The 13,276-nt window shown below is 45.9% G+C and overlaps 1 pseudogene; it reads right to left on the bottom strand.

Moving 5' to 3' along the window:
- Window positions 1-7,854, bottom strand: part of LOC102490592 (60S ribosomal protein L6-like) — a 52,486-nt pseudogene extending 44,632 nt beyond the window's left edge.
- Window positions 7,855-13,276: the final 5,422 nt, after the last annotated feature.

Below are 13,276 nucleotides of genomic sequence, written 5' to 3'. Positions count from 1 at the left end.
TTTCCCTGCCTTTCTTTGCACCTGTCTGTTATGCTTAGCTGTACCCTCTTGCACGTGTTCATTCTAATCCTTTGGTGACCTGAGCTAAGGAAAATGCCTCAAGAATAAACTATTTATCTCTTAGTTTTATTTTTCTTTCCCCCTCTCGCTATGGTACCTATATCATTAATATTAACCTATTAGATTAGATCTACCGTGGGCTGAGTGGTGAAGCAATACATTACAAGCTGAATCCCACACGGTGGTGGTGGTTTGAACCCCAGTCCTTTTAGCTGGAACACACAGGGCGTGTGGGTGAGTACCCAACAGCCAAGGCTGGAGGGTTGGAGGTAGGGGATTGCAGTGTGACTAGACCCTGTGGAGGCTGCTTCTCTCTCTTTCTCATGCTCACATTCTTGTGCATGCACTCTATCATGACAGAAAGGTTAACTCTACCATTCCTTGGGTGCCCACATGTCAAGTAACTTATTTAGATGAGTTATATGTATTGTTACCAGCTAGCTGGTATGGTTCCCATTTTGTAGATGAGAAAACTGAGGTGGGCCAGCTCCAGGGCCTGATGGTTAAGCAGCCAGAGTCTACATGGCTGATCACGTGGTGCGAGTCCTGGACCCAAAGGACACACTCCAGTGTGTCTGTGTGGCCAAAATCCTAACAGGAGGGAGAGGTGGAGAAGGGGCTATAGAAGAAAGAGAAAGAGAAAGAGAAAGAAAGAAAGAAAGAAAGAAAGAAAGAAAGAAAGAAAGAAAGAAAGAAAGAAAGAAAGAAAGAAAGACTCAGAGAAACTGATGCCTGGCCCAAGGTCCTGTAGCGAGATATCAGGTTAAACCTGGTCAGTTTGACTCCAAAGCTTCTGATCCAAGGTGTTTCAGGTTCTGTTCAGGTTACCCCAGGAGGACCCCTGTGATTTCAAGAAATTGTCAAATGCCCCCCAAAACCTATTTTTAGTTCATTTTATTAATAAAAATACCAAATGTCTCTGTTTCATAAGCAGTGTAAAGAAGTGGAAGGAAGAAGAGGGTGCAATGGCAGGAAAGGTTGGCTGTCCCCCTGGGGCATTGAAGGGAAGATATCAGGTTACAAAAGAGATGTTTCCCTCAGAAGGACTTTTGCCATAGGTGTGTGAACCTGCCACCACCCTTTTAATTTAGTGGATTGATTTAACCCTGTAGCTGAACCTGACTGGGGAGATTCCTTCCTGGGTCATGACCCTGCTCTTGGAGATGAGGACTTTTTACTGGTAGCCTCTGGGTGACAGAATGAAGAGCTGGTATTATCAGAGTAATATACAACAGAGTTGAGAATTTGACTTTCATTTTATCAAATAATTCATGAAGGTGTAGCTTTTCATTCTAGAACTTTAACCAGATAGCATTTTTGTTAAAAGAAAATGTAAACCATTTCCCGTCACGCTTGTTTTCTTGTGCTGTTGCTGACACCTTGAAGAGTACTCTGTACTGGCCACCGGAGGACAAGATTATGTAAATGTAGAGTACAGATGTGGCCAAGCGTCTTTATACCCTCATTCCACCTCCTTCCATAAAGCATTTGAGGCTCCAGCAAGACCACTTGTTCCAGTGGTGATAATTTTTATCTTTGTTGTTCTTCTGGAACTCTGCAGGGGATCCAGCCAGTCGGCTGACCTAATTCCTAGAGTCAAAAGCCACAGGCAGAACTCTGAAACATTGTCACAAGAATTGGGATTTCTGGAGGATGCATGGGAACTTTTCATATGGTATTGAGACTATTGAGTGCAGAAGGACTTCAGAAAGGGTTTACATTTTGGGCCTTCAAAAGAAATTTTTAAGAAGGTGCCCTTTTCTCTCTGTTAACTACAGATAAAGAAGGTTAAGGCCACGTCTTTCCCAGGATCCTCTTCTTGGACTGATTTTGGCCTATGAAGGGGTTTTTTCTGGAGGACGGGGGTGGGAGGGTAGGAGAATAAAACCTCTCGTTCCTTGAATTGTATGTAATATTTGCTCAGGAAATATGAGCAAACATCATGGAATCTGTATCATTATGTATTAATTTCCTTACAGGTTGACTCTACGGAGACTATCATCTTTACAAAAATAAAATGATACCTCCGTGGAGATTATAGGATTTCTTGGCCAAGTCACCTTACTTGTAATTTGCAGAGACGAGAATGAAAACCAAGAGAGGTCACGAGTTGAAGCATAAGTCATCACAGAGCAAGCTTAGGACTCAGCCTTCTTGAATCTGGCTTGTAGCCAATTCATGGGCTCAAGCTCATGAGCCTGGTCTTCCCTACTGGCTCTTACTGGGCACATGTAGTGAGTGCTGAAAACAGGTGTGGGTGGAGCAAGTCCAGTCATTGTTGCATGAGTTGTCAATTTTCAGTCAGTTAGATTCCTTAATTAGTAACAGTCATTCTTTGAGCATCTAATGGAAGTACTACACTTGATGCCAAGAAGAGGATGCAGGGGTTATGACATTCAACATTTAACGAGTACAGAAGAAAGGACAGGCACAACTTCATACTTTGCCTTAGAGGGGTCAGTAAATAATCATGAAGCCATATAGAATGATATGGAGAACGTCATCCCAATGGCAGAGAATATAAAGGGAGGAGTGCTAACGGGCCTGGGTATCCGTCCAGGGCAGGGCAGCCTGGCTAAGGTTTGAATGAAGGATGGACAAGGACAAGGACTGGTTCAGAAGAGGAAGCCATATAGAAATGTATGTAAGGCAGAGGGGCAGGAATTGCCAGGCCAGTGAAGGACTCAAGACCAAGCGTGATTAGAGCCTTAAGGTCACGTTGTGCTGGAGCAGATGGTGATGAGACTGAAGGAGAGGACAGAGTGAGAAACTGAGGAGCCGTAATCAGGTTCCGAACCAGATATGAAATGATCTCTGAAACCACCGGTTTGTTGGGAAAGCCATGACATATTTTTCTGTTTTTCTGTGCAAAAGGTGTCACAACGATGTATGTAAGGCAGAGGGGCAGGAATTGCCAGGCCAGTGAAGGACTCAAGACCAAGCGTGATTAGAGCCTTAAGGTCACGTTGTGCTGGAGCAGATGGTGATGAGACTGAAGGAGAGGACAGAGTGAGAAACTGAGGAGCCGTAATCAGGTTCCGAACCAGATACGAAATGATCTCTGAAACCACCGGTTTGTTGGGAAAGCCATGACATATTTTTCTGTTTTTCTGTGCAAAAGGTGTCACAACGTTCCCCATAATCCAATAGTTGTTCTGAGCAGCTGGGTGTGGTATTGATTAGCAGAAAAACAACTGAAACCAAAGAAATCCCTAAAAAGACTTCTCTAGTAGTCTAGCATCAGGAGATGCTAAGCCAAGATTGTGTTGCTACCTTTGTAACAAAGAAAAAGACTCTAAAACAGAAAGTAAGGCAGGGGAAACATGAGCAGGGCTTGGCAAAAAAAAAAAAAAAAAAAAAAAAGTAAATAAATAAATAAATAAATAATGACTGTCGGATTGTAGATCTGAGAGTGAATAAATACATTCACTTCATTTGCTGTGTCTTGGAATTTTGAACTAGAAGTGTCCCTGATTTAATAGTTGTGTTTTATAAATGAGGCCCAGCAACATCAGTGAAGAGTTGTGTGCAAAGACAAACTAAGGGCCAGCGAAGTCCATTTAGACCTATATTTTATTTAGAAAATAAATACACTTGAATAGGTTTTAGACATAAAAGTTCTGCAATAAAACTGAGAAATCAGAGGAAATAGAATATGGGGTTTGGGCTTATGATCTATGCATTCCTTTTTCTTTTTTAGAGATTTTTTTTTTTTGCTCTAGGGTATGTGTGCTCACTGGAGAGACAGAGAAAATTAGACAGAAAGGAGGGAAATCACCCCCCAGGGGGTATGGCCACACTGCAACCCCTTCTCCTCCATTCTCCTCTCAGGATTTTGGGCATGTACCCATACATGCTCAGCTTGAGTTTTAAGCCGCTGGGTCTGGGACTCGAACCACAGTCAACTCCCTGGGATCAGTGATGTAACCGTTATTCCATCTGCTGGTTCCTCTATGCTTTCTTTTCTATATAAAAAAACTGTATTTATTTCTTCCATATGAGAGAGATATACAGAAAGATACAGAAAGATGGAGACAGGCATCCCTAACAGGGTTTCCATCTTGTGATGTACCCCCAGCCTCAGCGGGTCCAGATCACAGGCATGTGCGTGCACTTGGCATGCTCAGGGAGATTCTGGAATGTGACTTCAGGAACTTCCCCAACTCGAGTCCCATTGCATTAGCTCTACCCCACTGCCTGACCCTGAGCTTACATCCTGATTCCAGAAAACTTGACCCCTGCTAAGCCCCCATCCTCAGAGGCCTTCGGCTGGCACTGAGTTACTTCGCACTGGGGCAAGTATGGTTGGGGAGAATCAGGTCATCCAAAGGCACTGGAAAACACAGTGGGCAGAGGACTGGTGGGATCCTGGAGCTACACCCTGCACACAGGGCCTTGGAGAGCTGGGAACAGTCAGGCTGGCTGGTGTGACTGGATCGTTCCCAGAGTGTCGTCCCATTCTGGTCTGGGTCATCTGGCTTCCACCCAGACTCACATCTGCTTTGCACACTGTGATTATCCATGATGCTCTAGCCAGTGCCATCTCTCTACACCGCAGTTTGTCCACGCACACATGAAATGAAGCTCTTTCCCATGGACTGGGAATGCATTTCTTTTAGCCTCATTTAAAATACATTGTTAGAGCTGGGCTCCCCATTCTGCCAACTACTATAAATATGTATGAAGTCGCAGTGGCTTCCTGCACCCATAGAGAGGCCAGTTTTTGGATGGATAACAGACAGGGAGAATTTTAAGTGCACCCTGCTCAGCTAAGGCTGCTTTTTTTTCCATTCACTCTCTCTCCTTTTGCTCCCTCCTGCTCACCCCTCCCCTCCACCCGCTTGCCCCAGCAGAAAAAAAAAAAAAAAATGCTACAAGGTCTGAGCCTGGGGAGAGCTGAAGAGTTCTTCTTTCTCTGCCTTAAAGTGTTGCAAGACCTTAAAGCTGTACAGGCATAGCAGCCCTCCCCAACACACACACACACAACTCTCCTTTGGCAAACAGGAAACAATTCCAGGGCTGTGGGCTCCTAAGCCAGGAAATTGTTTTTTGCTGCTCTGGCTACCTTCCCTTCAGGTTCTTCCTGGCCATTCAACACAGTTAAAAATAGTAACCACCAAAACCAGAAGAAAGATGATTTCATTGTCTCACCACTGCAACTTGTGTCCTGATTCGGGTGGTAGCAGATGAGTTAATCTAATGACTGGCACCTTGAGCACCCTCCTAGAGTTGAGGCTGGGCCCTCCTGCAGGATTTCCACACTGTGGTGTTCTTGGGGAGCCAGCCCATCTCGGGAGGGAGGTGAATGAGGCAGAGCAGGCTCATTACACAAGCACATGTGTGTGCATACATGCACATACATACACACTGTGCTAGGTGACCATGGACATCCAAGATCTCCCTCTGGCACAGCCTGTGTGTGGTGTAGGTGGCACACACCCCACTCTGGCTTGAGAATGCAAGGCTGGGGGCAAAACCGTGTTGCTGTCTGAGCCAGTCACTCCTGCTGTGGTTCCGGGGAAGATGCAGTTTCACCTGGCCCGTCAGGGTACAAGAATGTATAGAATATGCTTGACTCTACTCCGCATGGGGAGTTGTCAGAGTGACAGGTACAAAAGGGACCCAGTGTTCTTCTAAGCATAGAAGAGAAAAATAGTTTGAAAAAGTACATGAAGGTCATCAACAGTTAATCTTGTGGGATAAAAGAGAAATCAATTTTTACCATTAAGCACCTCATTCCCGGGAACCAGCAGTTAGCGTAATAGCTATGTCGCTGGACTCCCACGTAGTCGACCGCGGTTCGTGTCCCGGACCTGGTGGCTTAAAACTCACACCGGGTGCGTGTGCGTGTGTGCCCAAGATCCCGAGAGGAGAATGGAGGAGAAGGGATTGCGGCGTGACCATCCCCCCTGGGGGGTGATTTCTCGCTTTCTGTCTCTATGTCTCTCTCTGTCTGTCTGGCGAGTGCACGCGCCCTACAGTGAAAATCTCTCTCAAAAAAAAAAAAAAAAAAAAAAAACACCACCTCATTCCCCACCTGCCATGCAGATTAAAATCCTCCAAAGCAGAGGTTCATTTGTGACCATGAAAAGATCCACATCCTTCTATGTACAGCCTGTAGCCTTCAATTTTGCTTGATGTGATACTCAATTAGTCACACAAGGGGGTTTTAAAATGACTTCCATGTGCCTTGTACCTTCCAAAGCATTTCTGGGGGGCACAGAAAATATGTAAAATCCATTTACTATCTTTGAGGACTTTATACTGAGGAAGATAAGTAACTCAGCTGAAACACACTGGAAACAAAAATGGCAAACATCAAACCGATAAATACTGAGCGCGGGCCAGACACTGCTCTGATAAATACAGTTAGGAAAAAAATAAAGAAAAGGAACCAGCAGCTGGCGTAATGGCTATGTTGCTGGACACCTATGTAGTCGACTGTGGTTTGAGTCCCGGATCTGGTGGCTTAAACTCACACTGGGTGCATGTGCATGTGTGCCCAAGATCCTGGGAGGAGAATGGAGGAGAGGGGATTGTGGTGTGGCCACCCCTCTACCCCCGAAGGGTGATTTCTCGCTTTCTGTCTCTCTGTCTTTCTGGTGAACGCATGCACCCTATAGCAAAAACCTCTTCAAAAAATAAAGAAAGAAAGGAAGAGAAAAAAGAAAGGAAGAAAGAGAAAAGAAAGAATAGAAAGAAAGAAAGAAAGAAAGAAAGGAGGAAAGAAAGAAAGAAAGAAAGAAAAAGAAAGGAAGGAAGGAAGGAAGAAAGAAAAAGAAAAAAAGAGAAAGAAAGAAAGAGAAATGCCTGCCTTCAAGGAACTCCTATTCTTTTTTTTTTTTTTTTGGAGAGGTTTTTGCTATAGGGCGCGTGCGCTCGCCAGACAGAGACATAGAGACAGAATGCGAGAAATCCCCCCCCAGGGGGGATGGCCACGCCGCCATCCCTTCTCCTCCATTCTCCTCTCGGGATCTTCGGCACGCACGCACACGAGATTTAAGCCACCGGGTCGGAGACGCGAACCGCGGTCGACTACATGGGAGTCCAGTGACATAGCCATTACGCTAACTGCTGGTTCCCAAGGAACTCCTATTCTTAAAGTTCCTTGAAGGGGATAAATAAAATGAATGAATAGAATAGATAGCATGCTGGAAAGTATATGTGCTAAAGAAAAAATACACAGCGAAGGGTGACAGGAAGTGTCTGGGAAGATATGTACTTTTAGAATAGGTGACCAGCAAAGTTCTTACTGAGAAAGTGACATTTGGGTAAAAATGTGGAAGATGCAGGTACAGAAATGAGATAGTCCGGGCAGGACAAGTACTTCAGTGGAGGAGCAGATAGTGCGTAAGCACAGGAAATTCATGTAGAGTGTGTGTGAGGCTAAATCTAAGCCTTTGCAAGTCACAAGCACTTAACTGAGACGCAAGAAAGAATGAGAGAGACAAAATTGATATCATTAACCATGAAATTCTGTACAATGCGATAAACATTTTCCTGTTTTTGTGTCCCAGTGTTACACACTTTCAAGAAAGACAATTATATTTCAAATGATCGCCTTTGGGTAGTGACATCAGCATCCCAGAATTTACCAGGATGACCCGCAGGTCCCTGCTCCATCTGAGATAGGAGAGGTGTGTCCCTTGCCCCAGCAGTTCCTTGCCCAGCTTCTCTGGGAAGCTGGCCTGCTAGAAGAGCAGCCAGAGGGCTGTGGGTTTAAATCTTGCTCGGACACCTCCTCACCTTATGAACTGGCACTCTACCCGCTTCTCTGAGCCTGAGTTTCCCCATCTCTAAATTGAGAATATTCTGTTCTGTTTTGTTTCACAGGTTTGCTGTAAGGCACCTAGACAGTGCTCAGCTAGTCACACCTATCATTGTCATTATCAATATCACATCACTCTGAAATGAAACTGGGCATCCCATTGTCATGAAACCCTATTATAAGTCTGAGGGTTGTGACCCTCAGTTAAATTCATACTTCCTTGGAGAGCTCTTGGCCTGGGGTCTGTGACTGCACGGGTGACACAGAGAGATAAAGGGAGGCACTCTTGTTCACTTGCTACTGGAGACCACTGGAGCAGAGGACTTAGAAGGTGACAGGGTGAAGGAAGGGGAGCTGTAAAGGAGCAGGGAGAAGGTGAGAGGGGCTGACCAGGGCCTAGGTGTGAAGTAGGCTTCAGCCAAGGGGCCTGGAGCTGCTGGAAACCTTCCCAGCAGAATGTGCTCATTCAGTAGCATCCCAGACTGGATCTCCTGTGGGTCCTTGGCTGGGAAATGCTGCTCAGGATGGGATCTGGGGAGCTCCAGGAAGAAGACGTCCACCCTGCCCTCTCTGCTCATATTGACCTTGACAGTTCACTCATGTAAGTGCTCAAAGGCCATGTGATAAAACCTGATAGACCTGACTGTGAAACTGTGAGAAGTTTCAGGCATTTAAACCTGCTGGGATGAGGCCTGAGGGGTGGTATAGCGAGTGAGTCAGGGAGGCCAGGGCACTCAGAAGGCTGGGAAATGAAGCTTGAGGTGAGAGAACTGACTGTCCCAGAGTGTGACAGGCTAACTCTGGGTCATAGGAAGACGGGAATCTGCTGCAAATGCCAGCAGCGACCTCTTGAGTGTTCAGATCACTTTGCCAATGAGCACGCTCACCACTAAACTGCGGTCTGGACTTTCTCTCGGCACAAGGGACAAGCATTCTGGTGGTCCTCTACTTGGCCCTAGAGTGCACAGTCTAGATTCCATGTCGAGGTGAGGACTCGGGCTTCTCGGTCTCTCTTGGGCTTAAGGGACACACATTGGAGTACGTGCTGACTCACTGATCAACAAGGCAGTCACTGGGACTGTTTAACCTTAATCTATTTTTTTTTTTTAGAGGTTTTTGCTATAGGGCGCGTGCGCTCGCCAGACAGACAGAGACAGAGAGACAGAAAGCGAGAAATCACCCCCCAGGGGAGATAGCCACGCTGCAATTCCTTCTCCTCCATTCTCCTCTCGGGATCTTGGGCATGCACGCACACGCGCCTGGCATGAGTTTAAGCCACTGGGTCCAGGACACGAACAGCGGTGGACTACGTGGGAGTCCAGTGACATAGCCATTACGCTAACTGCTGGTCCCAACCTTAATCTATTTTTGACATTTATTAAGCACTTACTGCAAGCAAGGCACTGTGCTTTACATGCAACATCTCATCTTAGTCTCACAAAAACTTTATGATACCCATACTCTTGTTACATTCGTTTTGCAGAGAAGGAAACTGAGTCTTACAGAGCTGTACTGTGCGTAGGTCTCACAGTAAGTAAAAGGGCCAGAACTCAAATTCTCGTTCTTGCCTAACACGTGTTTTGGTGTGCTCAAACACAGTGTTATACATCATCACCATCTGCCATTGTTGAAATTCATTTTCATGGGGCCAGCCCAAGGTGTGGTGGTTAAGGTGGCTGGTCTCACATGGCCGACTGTGTTTTGAGTCCTGGACCTAGCAGCTTGAAAAACATGTCGGGCGTGTGTGCACACATATTAAAAATCCTGAGAGGAGAATGGAGAAGGGATCGCGGCTGGCCATGCCCTCTAGAGTGTGCTTTCTCACTCACCCACACCTCATCTTTCTCCAGCAACTGCACACGCCCTAGGGCAAAATTTAAAAAACAAAGAAAGGAGAAAAATAAATAAAAGAAATTAATTGTTATACTCTCCCCTCCAGTTCTCATAATTAAATAGAGGTCTAAGTTTGCGCCTGGCACTGGGGTGGAGGTTCTGCAGTTGGCAAAATGTTTTCATCTATGTTATCTTCCTTAGGGCCTTACATATTCCTCAGGTAGGAAAGGCAATATTATCCCCATCTTAGAGAGGAGAAAACTGAGGCTCAGAGAAGCAAGTTATACAGTTAAGTAGTAGGGCTTGAGCTCAGTGAGTTTAACCTTTGCATTTCTATTTTTTTTTGTATTGACTGCATTCAGGTGGCAAATGCATCAGAATGTAGTCAAATGTGACAATCTTTGGTGCATAGAACTCTAGGGAAAAAAAATCAGTCGCCATTCTGGCCTGTTTCTGTCTTCACAGAATCCAATTCATACAAGAAACATCAAATGTGGGACCAGCAGTTAGTGTAATGGCTATGTCATTGAACTCCCATGTAGTCGACCGCGGTTCGAGCCCCAGACCCGGTGGCTTATACTCACGCCGGGTGCATCATCCCGAGAGGAGAATGGAGGAGAAGGGACTGCGGCATGCCCATTCCCCTCTGGTGGGTGATTTCTCACTTTCTATCTCTCTATCTCTCTGTCTCTTTCTGGTGAGCACATATGCCCTATAGCAAAAACCTCAAAAAAAAAAAAAAAAAAAAAAAAAAAAAAAGAAAAGAAAAGAAAGAAACAACAAAAGTGTCCAGGCATGGGGGATCTCAATATGCCTAACTTGGCCTTTCGAAAGATGGACATGCTGAGGCTCAACATGAAATGGTGTGGTAAATGGCACCCCAGAGGTACAGACAGAACATCTGGCTCGCAGGGAGGGATGACTCATTCTGTTCAGGGTGAGGTGGAGGGATGAGGAAGGCTTCAGAGAAGGTGACATTGGAACCGGCTATGGAGGTAGGACAGCATTTCTTCAGGGAGAGACGGGCAGGGACAGCAACATCAATAACAACGGTATCCTCGGTTAAGTCCTCGCTATGTGCCAGGCCCTGTGCTGAGAATTAACAGCTATTATTTATTTGCTCCTCCCAGTACCCCTATGAGACATCCACTAATATTATCCCCATTTTTATAGTTGAGGAAATGAAGGCTTAGGCAGGATTTGTACCTGAACAGTCTGGTTCTAGCTTCAATCCCAGTTGCACAGGGACAGGCACTTAAGCTGGAGAATGGAACTCGAGTTTAAACAAAGCCTCAGGGCTGGGAGGATGCGCTCGCTCAGGGTGCAGGCTGGGTAAAGGGAAGGAGGAGGGCCTAACTTGGAAGGTAGATGGGCAATGTGTTTAGGGCCTTGTGTGATTTTGTTTCCCTAGCAAAGTTAGGCAGCACGTATGTGGTCTGATTTGATAGGGTCTGTTGCAGACAGAAACTGCGGTGACAAAACAGAGCAGAAGCCACAGACATCAATGTCCCAGACCAGACCCATAAAGTACTTGAGTGAGGCAAGCCCAGTGGAAGCAGGAGGATGATGTCCCTGTAGGGACAGTCTCCAAGTCTCCAGCTTCTCCCAGCTGACTGTAGCTATGTGGGAATAAATGCCTTTGTTGCTGGTCCTTCGGATTCTTTTTTTGAGAGGTTTTTTTGTTATAGGGCGCATGTGCTCACCAGACAGACAGAGAGACAGAGAGACAGAAAGCGAGAAATCCCCCCCAACCCCAAGAGAGAATGGCCACACCACAATCCCTTCTCCTTCTCCATTCTCCTCTCGAGATCTTGGGCATGCATGCACACCTGCCTGGTGTGAGTTTTAAGCCACTGGGTCTGGGAGGCGGACCACGGTCGACTCCACGGGAGTCCAGTGACATAGCCATTATACTAACTGCTGGTCCCGGTCATTCTGATTCTTAAAAAAACTTTGGAAACTCAAATTTTATTTTATTTCAATTTTTTTTTTAGGTTTTGCCTTAGAGTGCAACCCCTTCTCTTCCATTCTCCTCCTGGGATCTTGGGCATGCATACAGATGCACCTGGCATGAGTTTTAAGCCACAGGGTGTGGGACTCAAACCATGGTTGACCATGTGGGAGTCCAGTGACATAATCACTATGCCATCTGCTGGTCCCATAAATTTTATTTTAACTTTCCTGGTTTTAAGATGTTGAAAACAAATTCATATTTTTGAAAAGTTAATTTCTTTATTTCCATAGAGAGAGATAGAGAAGAGACAGAGACAAAGAGCCAGCAACCCAACACGGTCTTGATGCTGTGATTCATCCCAGCCCCAGCCAGCCCTAGATCATAGGCACATGCATGCCTAGTGTACTCAGGGAGGCCTCTAGACGTGAGCCGGAATCTTCCCTTGTGGACCAGCCTCAAAGGGCACTGGATATTTACTACTCTGGCATTATCTGCCTCATACTTTTTTTTTAAGAATACTTTTAGGACCAAAGAATTATATGTATAGGCTGCTAATTTTCCAACTTTGGTATAGAGGATGGGTTGAAACAGGGAAAGCACAGAGGCAAGGGGACCAAAGCTGGGAAAAAAGAAATGGAAGTAGCCAAGGCCATGGCAATAGGGATGCAGAGGAGGGCTCATGGGGCCAGTGAGTGGCGTGGTGGTTGAGGTGGCTGGATCCAACACGGCCGACTGTATGGTTTGAGTTCTGGACACAATGATTTGAGAAACAGGCCATGCACTTGTGCATGCATATCTAAAATCCTGAAAGGAAAATGGGGAAGGATTGTGGCATGGCCATTCCCTCGGGGAGTGATTTCTCACTTTCTCTTTCTGTCTGGCTCTCTCTGTGTCTCTCCCCAGTAAGCATACCCACTCTATAGCAAAAACAAAAATGAAAAAAAAAAAAAAAGGAAGAAGGCAGCAGGCTCAGGCCCAAGATGTACTTGAAGTCAATTCAATAGTACTTGGTGACTTTGGGCAATGGAGGGTGGGGAAAAGAGCAGTTTAGGTTAACTGGGTGGAGGATGAAAACAATTCATTTGATTTTTGGACAGTTATTTACTGAAGTTCTACTACACCCAAGGTATGTGTAAGGAGCTGAGATACAGTAAGGAATAAGACAGAGTACTTCGCTGGGTAAGAACTCAGAATTCGGTGAGGAGGCTAGGCAGAGATTCGGGTGCATGAAGGAAGAACACTGGCCCCCGTCTTGGGAAGTGGGTGTCAGGGAAGGCTCTCCTGATGCGGAATAGAAGCGTAGGTGTGAGAGAGAAGAGCATGGACTGGATTTTAGATTCGCTGAACTTTGGCCCAGGTGGTCCTATGATCTGACACCCTCTGAGATGCTTTTAGTTCTGTGACATTTAGAAGTCCAGGCAGCTTGCGCATTCCGATGACACAGTCCCTGCTCGCAGTCATTGATTCCCTTTGTCTTTTAAAAAATGTTTGGCCTCAGTGTGCACATGGCTGGGAGAAGCAGCAGATCCTGGTATTACGCCCACTGTCCAGATCTTTTCCAGGTCCCTGCCTACTCACCCTTCATCTTGTGAGATCAACCAGGGCTGCTGCTGTGCTGCTTTTTTTTTTTTTTTTTTTGGGGGGTTTTTTTACTTGTGGGG

Source organism: Tupaia chinensis, unplaced genomic scaffold (genome assembly GCF_000334495.1).
Source record: "Tupaia chinensis unplaced genomic scaffold, TupChi_1.0 Scaffold143734_1, whole genome shotgun sequence".
Taxonomy (NCBI): Eukaryota; Metazoa; Chordata; class Mammalia; order Scandentia; family Tupaiidae; genus Tupaia; species Tupaia belangeri.
Note: the sequence above shows the minus strand (reverse complement) of the source record. Positions and strands in the feature narration are given on the sequence as shown.